This window comes from Camellia sinensis, chromosome 5 (genome assembly GCF_055761805.1).
Source record: "Camellia sinensis isolate YWXY chromosome 5, ASM5576180v1, whole genome shotgun sequence".
In the NCBI taxonomy this organism is placed as follows: Eukaryota; Viridiplantae; Streptophyta; class Magnoliopsida; order Ericales; family Theaceae; genus Camellia; species Camellia sinensis.
The window spans coordinates 188,508,934-188,524,317 of record NC_138965.1 but is presented as its reverse complement, the minus strand read 5'-3'; the positions used below and the strand labels follow the sequence as shown (position 1 = coordinate 188,524,317).

At 41.0% G+C, this 15,384-nt stretch overlaps 1 pseudogene across 1 annotated transcript in view; it reads left to right on the top strand.

The window, feature by feature from the left end:
* The first annotated feature begins 706 nt into the window (after positions 1-706).
* LOC114292426 (lipid phosphate phosphatase 2-like) overlaps positions 707-15,384 on the top strand; it is a 43,097-nt pseudogene continuing 28,419 nt past the window's right edge. The window contains exons 1-2 of the transcript XR_014330717.1: positions 707-766; positions 4,476-4,686. The product of XR_014330717.1 is annotated as a lipid phosphate phosphatase 2-like (transcript). The remainder of the gene's footprint in view (positions 767-4,475; positions 4,687-15,384) is intronic.

Below are 15,384 nucleotides of genomic sequence, written 5' to 3'. Positions count from 1 at the left end.
GTGTTGGGTCAGATTTTTTGAAGAACTTCTCCAGATCTTCTTTTTGGTTTCTAGGGTTTATATCTGGGGATACTTTGTGAGTTTTCTTTGATGTTTTATTGAGTATTCAACTCATGTTCTAAAGAGAGTACATCAAAGGTTGTGTTTTGTTCTACAAAAGAGAGTGTTGTTCTTCAGTTGTGTATTCTGAAGAATTCGAGCCTGAAGCTTTGGTGGAATCCGGAGTGGCTCATCAGAAAGACAATTCCGTGGTGAAGATGGGGTTGGAAGAGGCACATAGAGGTTGGTTCAATTAGGCGTTGTGGATTCGCTAGGTAATTGAGAGTATACGTGTGTAATTCCTTTAATTCTTCTTAGTGGATTGTTCTTGTGGCTGTTGCCCGTGGTTTTTTTATCACAGTTGGAGGTGTCCAATTGTGGTTTTTTCCACGTTAAATCGCTGTGTCTCTTTGTCTTGATTGTTTGATTGTTTAATTGAGATTGTTATATTCTGCTTAAAATTGATACATAATCACAAATCAACATCTAGGAGATTTCTAGATTTTTCACTTCTTTTTTTTTTTGCCCTTCTATCAAAGACAGGGTTCTGTTTCTTGTGCTTGCATTCAAAGCTACAAATCATATTTACCATTATCTTATTTTGTTCATTTTTTAAATTAGGAATACGACAATCTGTCTCGTGATTTTGGTGAATTGGTTTCCAACTATGGCTTGGTGGAATTTCATTTCTTTTTGTTCCTTTCCCAATTTCAGGGGTTTCTTCCAGGTTGGTTGCCTTTTTTTTTTTTTATTCTTTCCTTTGTTATTTTTCTTTTTCTTGATACAGTTTAAAAGTATGTTGTTATAATCTAATCATTATATTAACATTTGAATTTCATTGGTTTTAATCATTTTTCTTTCTTTGAGCTTGTTATTTTGATTTATAATTAGTGATTGGTTCACTTAAAAGCTATGCACTATATGAAGATTGTTTGATTTGGTTTTTTTTTTTTTTTCCCTTCTTATTTTTTATTTTACATACTGTAATTATAATCTGCACAAAACCCAAAACCTTTAAGTTAATTTGTCATGGATTGGAAGGGCCAAAAAAACGAGGTGATCTCCCACAAGTTATGATTTGAACTCTAACCATTAGATTTTGATCTTTTGAAGGGTTGATATGATATAATATTAGCGATACTTAGGCCAAGTTTGGGAAGACTAAATAAGTGCACTTTTTGACTTTTTATGAAATATGGATTAGATTTGGGTTGGGTTTGAAGTGATGTGTTAGAGAGATGATGTGACTTAAATAAGATGATGTGACTTAAATAGGATAGTGACTTTTTGACTTTTTGGATTTTTTGGAGGATGCCAAACTTGGCCTTAACATGAGAAGCATAGTTTGACATCCTTATGTTGGAAATCATAGTTCTCTACAACCATCTTGTTCGGTTAAGATGATTTCAATGCCTAATTTTGTATTATTATATGATTATGTGAGTTTAACCATGCGGCTTCAACAAACCCCAAGACTAAGAGGTTCTCGTGTGAATAGAGCTAGTAGGTTAAAATAACGGTGATCGGTGTTCAACTATGGTTAGGTCATTATTGTATCATTAGTGTTTCCCAAAAATTGAAGCTATGATAAAAGATAAATTATGGCATGTTATGGAGCAAAAATTTTAGTTATTCATTTTCACATTGATAAAAGAAGATCCTAAAATTATATTTCTTGCATAGGATTAGATTTTTGAAGATCAGTCTGAAATTAGTTATTTCTTTTGTATGGGAATAAAGGTTTGGTCAATTTTGATGTATAAATATTTTAGATTTCTTTATAGGTGGAATGAGTAGTGCCGCCGAAGGCATGAAGTATTCAAAAGGGAAAATTTGATGAGGATGCTATCATTTGATATTCCCACAAAAGCCAAACAGTAAGGTTCCGTTTGGTAGAGCTTTGTAACTATGATTTGAGAATATGAGTTGTATTTTGAGTTTGTGTGTTTTAGAATTATGATTTGAGTGTTGAAAATTTGTTTGGTTATTGTTTTTGAATAAAGTGTTGAATTGAGTGTGGAATTGAGTTTTGAATTGAGTGTAGAATTGAGTTTTGAAAGTTTGATTTGACATGTGACGTAAGAAAATTTGTTTGGTTATGAGTTTTGAAAAGAGTTTTCAAAACTTAATTCAAATTGCTATAACTCATAACAAAACACATTACTTTCACATTATTGAAAATTTTGATCAACACTCATAACCAAACTCTTTTTAAAATTCAATTAAAAAAATTTATTATTAACAAAAAATAACATTAATCAATTTTTTAATTGAAAATACTACAAAGGAAATATTTTTTTTTCAAAATAAATATTCAAAAAATTTAAATCATAAATATTTAAATAATTTAAATAATCTAAAAAATTTAATAAGTAAAAAATTAAAATAAATATTCAAAAATTTTAAATCGTAAAAATTTAAATAATTTAAATATTCAAAAAATTAAAATAATTTAATATTTTAATATTTTAAATTTAAAAACAACTCTACACTCAAATCGCAACCAAACATATAAAACAAAAACTCAATTAAAAAATTATTTTTAAAACTCATAACCAAACACATAACTCGAAACTCCATACTACTTTCACAACTTTATACTTAAATCGTAATCAAATACATAACAAAAAAATTAAAATATTTAAAAATATTTTTATAAAATAGAGTTTAAATTTATTTTTATAAAATATTTTAAAATTTAAAAAATTAAAATCGTTATATTTAAAAATTAAAATATTTAAAAATACTTAAAAAATTAAAAAATTAAAAAATTAAAAAATTAAAAAATTAAAAAAATCGTAACATATTTAAATATTAAAATATTTAAAATCTTAACAAAATTAAAATATTTTTAAAATATTGATTTGAATAGAGTTTTGAAAAGAGTTTTGAATTATGTGTTTGGTTATGAGTTTTGAAAAGTAATGATTATGTTTTGAATTGAATTTTGAAAAATGAGTGTAGAATTATGATTTGAAAACCATAAACAAACATCATACTCAAAAGTGAATGTGGAACTAGATTTTGAAAACTCCACCAAACGGAGCCTAAAGTTGCTTCACATAACAAACATGCAGAGATAAATGAGTCACTCTTCATGTCTGAAAAAGTAGTGAAAATAACTGTTGGGTGAGATTAGCACAGATGATGAGACAACTTTAAAAAATATATATATATATATAAAATAATAAATAAATAAAAGGAATCGTGCAATTAAGTGACGAATCTTCGTAAGAAATGTAACTTCGCATTTCTTAGAAAGAAATGTGTAAGAATCGCATTTCTATAGAGAGAGAAACGCGATCCTGTCCAAGATGAGATCATTGGTGGCTATGAACAAATACCCTAGCTTGTTGGTCAACAAAGAGAGAGAGGAGAAAGAAGGTGAAGAACTTGAAGGCCGTCTCTGGGTATGTCCTGCTTCTTTGCATCGTTTTTCTTCTTCTTTCATCACTTCGAAGGTCGTCTCTCTCTCTCTCTCTCTGTTTTTTTGTCTCTATTGCAGTTCGTCTCTCTCTCTCTGTGGCAATTCGTCTCTCTCTCTCGCTCTCGCAGTTCGTCTCTCTCTCTCTCTCGCAGATCGTCTCCTTCTTGGTGATCGTCATCGTCTCCTCCTTCGTCTTTGCCTTCTCTTGCTCGCGTTCTCTCTCTCTCTGGCCTTCTATCACGTCACGATATATATCTAAGTAATATATATATATATATATATATATATAAGATAAAACATATATAATCTTTATATAAATATATATATTTAAAAAAAAAACGTTAACACATTATTATTTAATATATATCATATATATACATATAAATATATAATAAAAAAAACATTAACTAAAAAAAATAAAAATATTAATATATATATAATCTTTATAATATATATAAATAATAAAAAAACATTAACACATATAAATATAATATATATATATATATATATGAGTATATATTATACATATTAATAAAAAAACACAAACACGTATATGTAAAATAAAATAAAATAAATTAACAATAACACATTATTTAAAAAATATAATAAATAAAAAAATAATTAATGTGTATTAAAATATATATATATATATATATTACCGCTCCCCGAGGTGCTCCCAACCTAAGAAACTTTTATCGGCTCATGCTTTCCCGCTCCCGCCCCCACCCCTGCTTCCGCTCGCGCTTTGTGCAACTCAGAGTGGAAGTTGAATTTTGTTCAACAAACCGGGGCAAGGGGCTGGTATTTTTTTTAGAAGAAATAATGTATTTGGAAACAATTCTATTGATTAAAAGTTACATAGGAATATGCTGCTTGTACTGCCAGTAATCAATCAGCCTGTTGTTATATGCTGTTTTAATTTATATTTATTTTTATTGGATGAAGTAATTGTTTGATTAGGAACTTTTATTAGGCAATTTTACATAATTGATATTCTTTGTACTGTCAGGGGAGTATGAGCGAGATTGAGCTTGGTGCATACACTATTAAGTCTCATGGAGCCGTCGTTGCAAGGAATCACATGCACGACTGGTTTATATTGCGTCATAGAGGTCACACTATATATTATGCACCCATTTTACCGCTTTGTGGGGAAGGACATGATGACAGCCCTTAAATATCCAATGATGGACAATACTGTCCCTGTGTGGGCCGTTCCGGTGAGTTTCTCTTCTTTTCATTTGGCAATATGTATTGCACCTGACTTGCGTGCTTCATCAGCATCTGATATAGGAGTCTTTTGGAAACTTCTTAAAAATGCTAGCTTTTTAGTTTTTTAGTTTTTTTCACACAAAAAAGTCAAAAAATTTGTTTTTTATTAACTTATCAAAACACCACATAAATTTTTACTTCATGGTACCATAATCACTGTTTCACAGATCTCTGCAACTCTTCTACTACAAGCAAGGTTCTGAAAAGCGATTGCGATCGTCGTAATGGTGACGCGGTTACGGTTGCGGCGTGTAAAGGCCGCAGTGTAACGGTTGCGGTTACCAGAACTGTGAATTTTTTTATTTTTCGCACAATTTGCAAAAAACTTACCGATACGCATATTTTTTTTTATAATCATATTTATTGGGTTTTAAAATAAATTTTGATAAATTTTTCATAATTTTTAAGTATGATCCAATATATTTCATATTTTTAAATCATTAGAAAATGAATTTTTTTACATTTTATTTCAATAATTAATGACTTTATATGTTATAAATCCATATTACACTTGTGGCAAAAATTTCTTTTATTGGACTTAGATGTATAAAATTATTTTTAATTATTATACTTGTGGAAGCATATGTACATTTTAACTCAAATAGTTTTAAAAAAGTATACATCTGTGCGTACCGAATTCCGCACTAGATGAAAGTGGATCGGGGCTCCGCACTCAGTTGGACTATCCAGGGACCGAGACTCCTGCCACAAGAAGCACCGTTAGAGCTGCCCGACAGGGGTTAGCCGGATAACCCCTCCGGCGTGGGAATCAGTGATCGGAGAAGGAATGTATGTTAAGTGTGATTAGAACAGTTCACCTTAGTTCGGTTCAATTCTGTTACCTTCAATGTGAAGTTTATAAAATATATATAGTATTTCTTACTTGCTTCTCAAGGTGGTTTCATGGAATGTGGATGCTGCCAGGTGTCCTTTCAGCATTGCTCCAGGTGGGGGACCACCTGGTAGTTGTCATTGATTGCATATACTCATTGTAGGCATGCTGATAACAAATCACATTCCTTTGGTTCAACAACTTCCGTGATTCTAGGTGTGGGAGACCAGCTGAGGTGGCAACCTGCACATGCTTGCACTCACAACTCCCACGTTTCCTTGTGAGGTTTCTCCAGCTCAGTACTCATGTACTTCAGTTCGGTACTGATGTGCCTCAGCTCGGCCTTTTTCAGGATCATTCGTGGAGATGGGCTGGCCCATTATCTGTTCGGCCCACAGATTCTGTTTCGTAGCTCGGCCCAGACCAGCACTACGGCTGGGCTAGCCTTTCCACTGCGGGTCGGGCCCAAGTCCTTGAGGGCTTGGGTGGACTGTTGATCATGAAGTTGGACTCAACTGGTTTGTCCATATACTCATCTGACCCACTTGGATTCGGACTTTGTCGGATTGGGCCGGCCCAAGGCTTGGACCTGACCCATTTCACATTTAGCCCTTTCATTTGCCCCCTAGCTCACGCTAAGGTTCCCCTTGGGGGGAGCTATTGTTCGGCTTTCCAAGCGTTGCGTCGTTTTGGTTCTCCCCCAGTTCGGCCTTGGTGGCGATTCAATCCTGACACACAATTCCTGTATGCGTCCTTTCATGTAACACGTGGCGACGTGTGATAGGTGTGCAGAGATAATGCATCGACTCCATACCAAAGGTCGTGATTCGTGTACCTATACGCCGACTGGTGTAATAAATGCTCAGGCTATCAATTCAAATCCCTTGATTTACTTTTCTCATTCCTCCAGTGAGTTCCAAAGAGAAAGAAAGAGCTTATTCCCATTCCTCTGGACCGATCTTGTTGGTGCTCCGCTTAGGCTTCTTCGCCGCTGATCCTGCTTCGCTACTACTGTTCTGATCTCTGTAAGTCGTCTCATGACTCTTCTTCTCTTTCCCTTTTCTATTTTAATCATCTTGTTTGGCCCACTTGCTATCCGTGTCCCATACTCTGTTATCTGAATCCTACTTCTGTCCCATTAGGTTGGTCGAATGGGGAAGTTCCGTTCCTTGGTTGATACCCCGGAGGCCATGGCTATGTTCCGTCTGGATTACAATATTCCCCATGACGTTACCTTTTCACTGGTGAAAGTAGACGCCAAACGTATGGGTACGAGGAATACCATTGCCTTTCCCACTGCGACAATAGTCGATGGAGGGGTTCAGTTTCCTCTTGACCCGTTAGTGCGCTGTTTTCTACATCAAGTCCAGTTAACCCCAATGCAAGTATCTGTGAACCTTTTCCGTGTTGTTTGCGGCGTATCTGCCCTCAATAGATGATTGGGCCTGAACCTTGACATATGGGATATCTTGGGATGTTACACCATTTCTTATAACAAAGACCATAGTACATATTACCTGCGTGTTCGCTCAGCTGATTGTCACTTAGTTACTGGACTACTTGATTCGGATAAACACAATGATGATTTCCTATAAGTTGGTGGAAATTGGGAGTTCCCCGCCGGAACCAAGTTTCAATCTGAACGGATGCCACAGAAAGACGGCTACCTAGGTCCGGGCCTCTCCTTCTAATGTCTTTGGTGTTTCTTACTCTATTTTGAATATTGCTCTGATGGGTTGCTTTCTTTTTGCAGAGTCCTCCTGTTTCCAACGAAGGCTGAACTGAGAGAATGCTGAAGCCATCAAAGCTGCCTTGAGGTATAAAAAGAGATCTTCACCTGAGTTATTGGACTACCAAGGCAAGGCTCGCTGCTGCCCTTCTGGACTCTGATACCGAGACTGACACGTCTCTCACCCCTCTGGTCTCGAGCCGACGTAGGAGTCAAGATGCATTTTCTGAGAGAGCGCCCTCTCCTGCCCCCAGTTTCGCAGGGAGCGGGTCTGTGGCGAAGAGAAGGGTGTTGGTGGATTTAGAGGCCGAGGCCTTCGGAGCCTCCGGTGCTTTACAAACCCCTCTGGAGAAGACCGAGGTGAAGAGCCTCATGGAGGTAAAGATGGAAGTTGGAGCTTCTGGGACCCCTGTAACTGCTGTCGAGCCCTCGACTTCAGTCACTGCACGAGCAAAAAAGAGAAGAAGGAAGGTTGGCAAAGCAGTGGTGAGGGAAGTTTCCCAGGATCCTGCTGAAGATGATGCTTTTGAGAAATGGGAGCCGCCAATATCGCATGAGGGCAGGCCCATTTCCACCTCTGATTCAGTTGTCGCTTCACAAGATTTTGCCTTTAATTTGACCAAGTTTTTGTTTGTTGCTGGTTGATATGGCCGACCATAATGGGCCCCGTGACATTCCTATCTTGAAGGGGACCTTTCAAATGATGACTGCTTTAAGTGTTTTCTTCTCTTTACTTAACTTCGCTGTTGCGTTACTATCTTCCTTTTTTCTAAGTTCTTTGTCGTCCTTTGCAGTGTATCCAAAGAATACACCTGTCCATTACCCGTGCTGAAGAGCTGGAAAGGGCCGTGCTGGAGGCTGCAATGAACGTAGAGAGACTGACGGTAAACTTGGAGTCAGAGAAGGAAGGACATCGAACCGCTGAAAAGGAAGCCTTTCGTTTGAACAAGATTGCCGCTTCTGCTGAACAATCGAAGGAGGCTGCCATTGGGACACAGGCTCAACTCAAGGAGAAGGTGGCCGAATTGGAGGCCGTTATTGCCGTGATGGCTGCTGAACGTACTGCGCTAGAGGCCAAGCACTGGCAACAAGGCTGGGATGAAGCTGGGGCGACGTACAAGGAGGAGGTTCTAGTGCTGCGAGACAAGCTCTTTGTAAAGGGTTGGGCGAGTGCCTTAGCCGCTGCGATGGTTCCTGAAGGCTCTTCCCTGTATCATGATGTCCTTGTTCCTTCGAGATCCTTGGGTTTGAAGACTATTTCTACCCCTGCTGTTCTGCCAGACGATGTTTTCCCGAAAGATGATTCTGCAAGCAAGACCCAGAGCATGAATGTTGCCGCTAAAACGGTGGACGTTGAAGGAGTTGAAACCCTAGAGACCGAAGCCAAGGGAGATGTGGTTAAGGTGGCTCCTACTTCTTAGGAAGTTGGAGCTTCCTCTACTTTTCCTCTCGCAAATGGCCTGGACAAAATTGCTGATGATGCTCCTGAGTTGCCCACTGTTGATGAAAATTGATGTTGAAAGGATTTGAACTTTTTGCTTTTCTGTTTTGGTATTGTGGCTCGGTTTCCATGACGGGCTTTCTTTCTTCATTTTATCAAGACAATTTTTCCTTCTTTTTTTTTTTTGTTGCTGGCTGTGAGGCCTTCTGTGCCCTTTGCTGGATGATATAATTTTCTCTTTGAACTTGCAATTTGATGCTGTTTGGCTTTTATGTCTGAATGTATTCTATACTGCTTGCCCCCGGCCAAGCTCTGTTGGAACCTTTGGGCCGAATAGGTTCTCGGTCTGATTCTATACTGTCTTTAAATAGATGCACTGTCTGATTTCTGTACTGCTTGGTCCCGGCCGAGCGCTGTTAGGGCCTTGGGGCCGGACTGATGCTCGGTGTGGCACTGCACTATTTGCCCCCGGCCGAGCACTGTTGGGACCTTGGGGCCGAACTAGTGATCGGCGTGGCTAACGGATATGTGGTATGGCTGTGCTTTGAGTTCGTAAGTGGGTCTTACTTAGGTCCAGGTTGGTTTCAAAAGAAAACAATTGTTTGCCCCCACCTGGAGCTAAGTAAGATCGATATTGAAGAGTTGTCCCTTGTATAGAACTGCTTGAGTCTGTTTCAACGTTGATAGTACAAGTGCATTTGAATGAGAGAAATGCAAAGAGCGATGTCTTACTCAGGTCCAGGTAGGTTTTAAAAAAAAACAATTGTTTGCCCTCAGCTGGAGCTGAGTTAGGCTGATGCTAGAAGTTTGCTCTTGACGTAGCTCAGTTGAGTTTGTTCCAACTCTGCTGGTTTGAATCAATACTGAAGTGTTGATGTGCTGATACTTAAGAAGTTCTGTAGGTGCAAAGATGTGTGCTTAAGATATGTCAGTGTAGTTTCCACCAAGCAATTCCACTTGGCTAAATAGAGATATTTTACTTAAGATACATTAGTGCGGTTTCCACCAAGCAATTTCACTTGGCTAAATAGAGATGTTTACTTAAGATACATTAGTGCGGTTTCCACCAAGCAATTCCACTTGGCTAAAATCCAATTTAGTTGCCAAACATTTTTCCACCAAGCTATACCACTTAGCATGTTTGAGTGCTAACCAAATTTAAATTCCGTTCAGTCATTCTGAAACTGACCCATTTGGGTTAAAACCAAAGTTAATTCCGTTTGACAAACATCAAAGCTAATTCTGTTTGGTAAAGACCAAAGCTGATTCTGTTTGGTAAGAACCAAAGCTAATTCCGTTTGGTGGGAGCCAAAGCTTATTCCATTTTATAAACATCAAAGCTAATTACAAGAATTGGATAAATCTGAGAGGAATGGGAAAACATTTGCATTGGTCAACAAATAAGTGCCTTTACATCCTGATAGAGAAGTTAGGGGATGATTCTATTGATAGTATTTCTTGAGGTTTGCTACGTTCCAGGGCCGAGGTATTGCTTTGCCATTTAGATCCTCTAGGTAGTAAGCTCCATTTCCAACAACGGCTGTGATTTTATAGGGACCTTCCTAGCTCGGCCCAAGTTTGCCCTCACCAGGCACCCATTTGTGATCCATGACTTTCCTCAAAACCAATTCTCCTGGTACAAATTGCCTTGGGAAAACTTTTTGGTTGAAACTTCTGATGAGCTGCTGCTGATATGCTTCAAGTCTGATTAACGCTGCCTCTCTTCGACCCTCTGCCATATCCAGTGCTTACGCGATAGCTTCCTCATTACTAGAGCTTTCAAATAATTCAGACCGAAGGGTTGGGAGACCTACTTCGAGTGGGATGATGGCCTCCATTCCATAGGTTAAAGAGTAAGGTGTTTCTCCTGTGGAGTGTCGTGCTGTAGTTCGATAGGCCCATAATACGTGACGTAACTCTTCAATCCATTTGCCTTTGGCATGTTCAAGCCGCTTTTTCACTCCGTTGATGATGGTTTTGTTCGACACTTCTGCCTGACCATTGCTCTGCGGGTACCCTGGCGAAGAGTTCCTATACTCAATTCTGAGGTCGGCACAAAATTTTCTGAAGATCTTACCATCGAACTGTGTTCCGTTGTCTACAATCAGTACCCGCGGAATGCCGAAACGCACTACCACATTTCTCAAAACAAACCGCTTTGTGTCGGCCTCTTTGATGCTTGCCAGTGCCTCAACTTTAACCCACTTGGTGAAATAGTCAGTTGCAGCAATGAAGAATCGCCTGTTCCCAGTGCCTCGCGCCAATGGTCCAACAATATCCAGGCCCCATTGCGCAAAGGGCCATGGGCTGGTGAGTGGAGTGAGAGTTTTGGCTGGCTGATGAATGAGTGGAGCAAACCTCTGACATTTGTCGCACTCTTGTACGTACTGCTGTGCATCTTGTTGCATCTGTGGCCACCAGTACCCGTGAGTGAGGGATCGGTGCGCCAGTGACCTTCCGCCAACGTGGCATCCACAAATCCCATCATGAATTTCGTAGAGAACATTCTCAGCGAGATTTGGATGCACACATAGGAGGTAGGGGCCAAGGTAGGAACGTCTGTATAGCTTTCCAGACGGTGAGATCCAGAATCGAGCTGATTTATGCCTGATCTTGTTGGCTTCCCTTCTATCTTCGAGGAGTTTACCAGATTTCAGAAAGACCAATATTGGATCCATCTAGCTCGGCTCTAAGTTGTTGCAGAGGACTGGAGATGCAATACTTGGTTCTGGTACAAACTCAACCCAAACTCTCCTGGCATCCTTTGTATCCACTGATGAGCCGAGGCATGCCAGAGCATCTGCGTGGCTATTTTTGCCCCAACTGATTCGTTCCACTCGTATGGATTGAAATTTTCTGAGTAGGTCTCTGGCCTTGCCTGCGTACATAGCCATTCTTTCATCTCGAGTTTCATAGATCCCAGAAAGCTGGTTTACCACTAGTTGTGAGTCGCTGAAAACAAGAAGTTGTTCTGCACTGAAGTGTTCGGCGCTACGCAAGCCAGCCAATAACGCTTCGTACTCGGCCTCGTTGTTTGAAGCCTTCCAGCCTAGCCTGAGAGCCTGTTCCCAGATAAATCCTTCTGGAGAAATAAGAACTACTCCTGCCCCCGAGCCTCGGTTATTGGACGAACCATCGACGTAGAGTTGCCAGATGTTTCCAATAAAGAGTTTCCATGCTTCCGAAGCGCTGGATTTTCCTTGTTCGGTAACGCATGGCACCTGTGCCGAACTCAGATTCCCCGGTTCGGTATTCTGGGTGGGAGTAAATTCTGCGACAAAATTCGCCAAGACCTGGGCCTTGATTGCTGTCCTGGGTTGATACCGAATATCAAACTCACCAAGTTCTACCGCCCACTTTGCTGTTCGGCTAGAGACATCGGCTCGGCTGAATACAGATCTGAGGGGGAATTCAGTGAGGATGTTAATGGTATGCCCCTGGAAGTAATGTTGCAACTTTCTTGAGGCGATAAGCAGCGCGTAAGCTAACTTTTCCAGTGGTAGATACCGTGTCTCGGCATCTAGTAAAGTCTTGCTAACATAATATACTGGTCTTTGTTCCTTGTCAACTTCTCGAATTAATACTGCGCTCACGGTATGATCGAGATGCTAGATAGAGGTACAGCTCCTCTCCCGGTTCTGGAGTGGACAGAAGAGGAGGTGTACTGAGGTATCTTTTCAGGCTCTGCAGTGCTTCGGTACATTCGCTACTCCATTCAAATGCTACCTTTTTCCTCAAAAGCTGGAAGAAGGGCTTCATCCGATCTGAGGATTTGCTAATAAATCGATTCAGTGCGGCCGCCATTCCGGCTAGTTTCTGCAGTTCCTTAGACTTTGTTGGCACTTCGAGATCCTGTATTGCCCTGATTTGATCCGGATTCGCTTCAATTCCTCTGTGAGTGACCATGTATACCAAGAACTTCCCTGTTCCTACCCCGAAGACGCATTTTGAGGCATTGAGGCGAAGCTGGTGGTTTTTCAGGATGCTAAAAACTTCTCTCAAGTTTGTGAGGTGGTTTGTAGCGAACTTGCTTTTTACTACCATATCGTCTATATAGGCTTCCATGGTTTTCCCCAGTTAGTCTTTGAACATCCGAGTGATCATTCGCTGATAGGTCGCCCCGGCGTTCTTGAGGCCGAACGGCATTACTCTGTAGCAGTAAGTCCCTCTTGGAGTAATAAACGTTGTCTTTTCTTGATCCGGACCGAACAGTGGTATTTGATGATAACCGCTATAAGCGTCTGGAAAGCTCATGCGCTCATGCCCTGCTGTTGAGTCTACTAGTTGATCAATGCGAGGCAGCGAAAAACTATCTTTAGGGCAGGCTTTGTTCAAGCAAGTGAAATCGACACAAACTCTCCATTTTCCGTTCTTCTTCTTGACTACAACTGTGTTAGACAGCCATTGCGGGTACTGAACTTCTCTGATTGCTCCCGAGGCCAGGAGTTTTTCGACTTCGGCAATTACTGCTTCGGTGTGCTCAACTGAGGATCTCCGACTTTTCTGTACAATGGGCCGAGCTGAAGGATTGATGTTGAGCTTGTGGCAAGCAAATTCTGGGTCCAACCCTGGAGTATCATATGCTGACCACGCGAATACCTCCATATTTTCCTTCAACAGTTCCAGCAGCTGAAGTTTCTCATCAGCGCCTAACAAGGTACCGATAAGGAAGTACTTTTCCGGGTCATCTTCTCTTACCAAGACTTTCTCCAAATCCTCTACCCTCTTTTCCTCTGGAGTTCCCCCCACATTTTCCAAGACTGGCTGTCCGGCCACTTCTACCGTCTGTACCCGATTGCAGAGCTGCTTTGCCTTTAATGCTGCCATGAAACAATGTTTGGACGCAACTTGATCCCCTAAGATCTGCTCTACTCCGTGTTCCGTTGGGAAACGGGTGAGCTGGTGATAGGTTGAAGGAACTGCTTCCATTCGATAAATCCACGGACGGCCAAGTATGGCGTTATAAGGGGATGGTGTATTAATAACCAAGAACTCTATTTGGAGGGTTTTTGTCCCCGCTATGACTGGCAATACTATTCTGCCGAGCGGCCATTCCGGCTGTGAATTGAAACCGACCAACGGGGCTGCCGTTGGGGTGAGATGCTGCTCGGAGAGACCGAGCTTTCTGAACAAATCATAATACAGTATGTCTGCCGCACTGCCCTGATCTACTAGGACTCGTTTTATATCAAATCGTTTCCCAATCCCAATAGTTATAATCAATGCATCAGTATGTGGGTGTTGTATGCCTTCTAAATCTTTGCTAGTAAATGAAACAATGCACAAGGGGGATTTAGGTACTGTACGCACCTTTTTCGATGTCGGCTCCACTGACATGATTCGCTGAATTTGCGCAGCCTTAGCGATCTCTTCCTTCAGTGCCTCCTCAGATTCCTGAGCCGCTGTCCCATGCATCACATTTATTATCAGCTGGGGTGGATGCTCAATATTTGCTTCTGGAGGTGGGTTCCCCAGCTCAGCCACTTCCTTATCCTGATCAATGTATTCCCTTAGGTGTCCAGCTGCCACTAGGTCTTCCAAGTGTTGCTTCAGTGCCCTACAGTTCTGAGTCATGTGTCCCCTGTCTTGGTGGTAGGTGCATCTGAGCTTCAGATTGCGCCGAGCTGGATCTCCCAACATTTTCGGCGGCCAAACAAAAAAGGGCTCTCTCTTGATCTTTTCTAGGATTCGATAGATTGGCTCTTTAAACACAGTCATAACGGCTTCGTGGGATTTGGACTTATCCACCTCATTACTGCAATCTGTCGGTGTTCTCCTCGATCCGTTCTCTTCTTCTGTCGGGCTGTTTATTCTGCTGACACTACCTCGATGGGGATCTGATTGTCTTCGAGACGAGCATACTGCTCAATCTTGGCGCGCAAGTCTTTCAAAGCTGTGGTCGGGCGCTTGGTAAGTGATTGTCTCAACTTACTTTCCGGGCGCAGACCATGTTTGAAGGACATAACGGCCATCTGCTCGCTGCACACATTTTCTTCCAGATCATTATACTCTTTCCAGTATCTCCTAGCATAATTGCACAACGTTTCCCCTTGCACCTTCCTGAGGCCGAACAGTGTATCCGGCTCTTTTGGGATCTTAGTATTGGAGACGAACCTGGCTAGGAACTCTTCGGAGAGCTGTTTCCAGCCATGAATCGATCCAGCGGGGAGTCAATCGAACCATCGGAGTCCGATTTCTCCCAAGCTGGATGGGAAGACTTTGCACATCAGTGCCTCATCTCGGCTCCATAGGGACATCATCTATCTAAAATGGCTGATATGTGTCAGAGGGTCCGATTTCCCATCGTACGAAGTGAACTTTGGTGGAGTGAACTTCTTTGGAGGTCTCATGGTCTTAATCTCCAGAGAGAATGGCGAAGAGACGAGCCTGTCCAACGCTCGATGTTCTCTCTGGTGAACAGTACGGTCCAGATGATCTCGATGTTGCTCGTTCTACCTATTGCCAATCAGCCAAGTGCGAAGGTCCTGAGGAGGGTATTCAGTTTGTTGACTAACCGTCTTCTGCCTCTTGGCCCTCCTCCGGCGTGACCCACAGGTGTGGCTACTCGCCACTTCACTCTGTGTTGGGATAGGTAGGCTTCGTTGCCCGGAGTCATTCCTGGGGAGTTTTTTCACTGGTAGTTC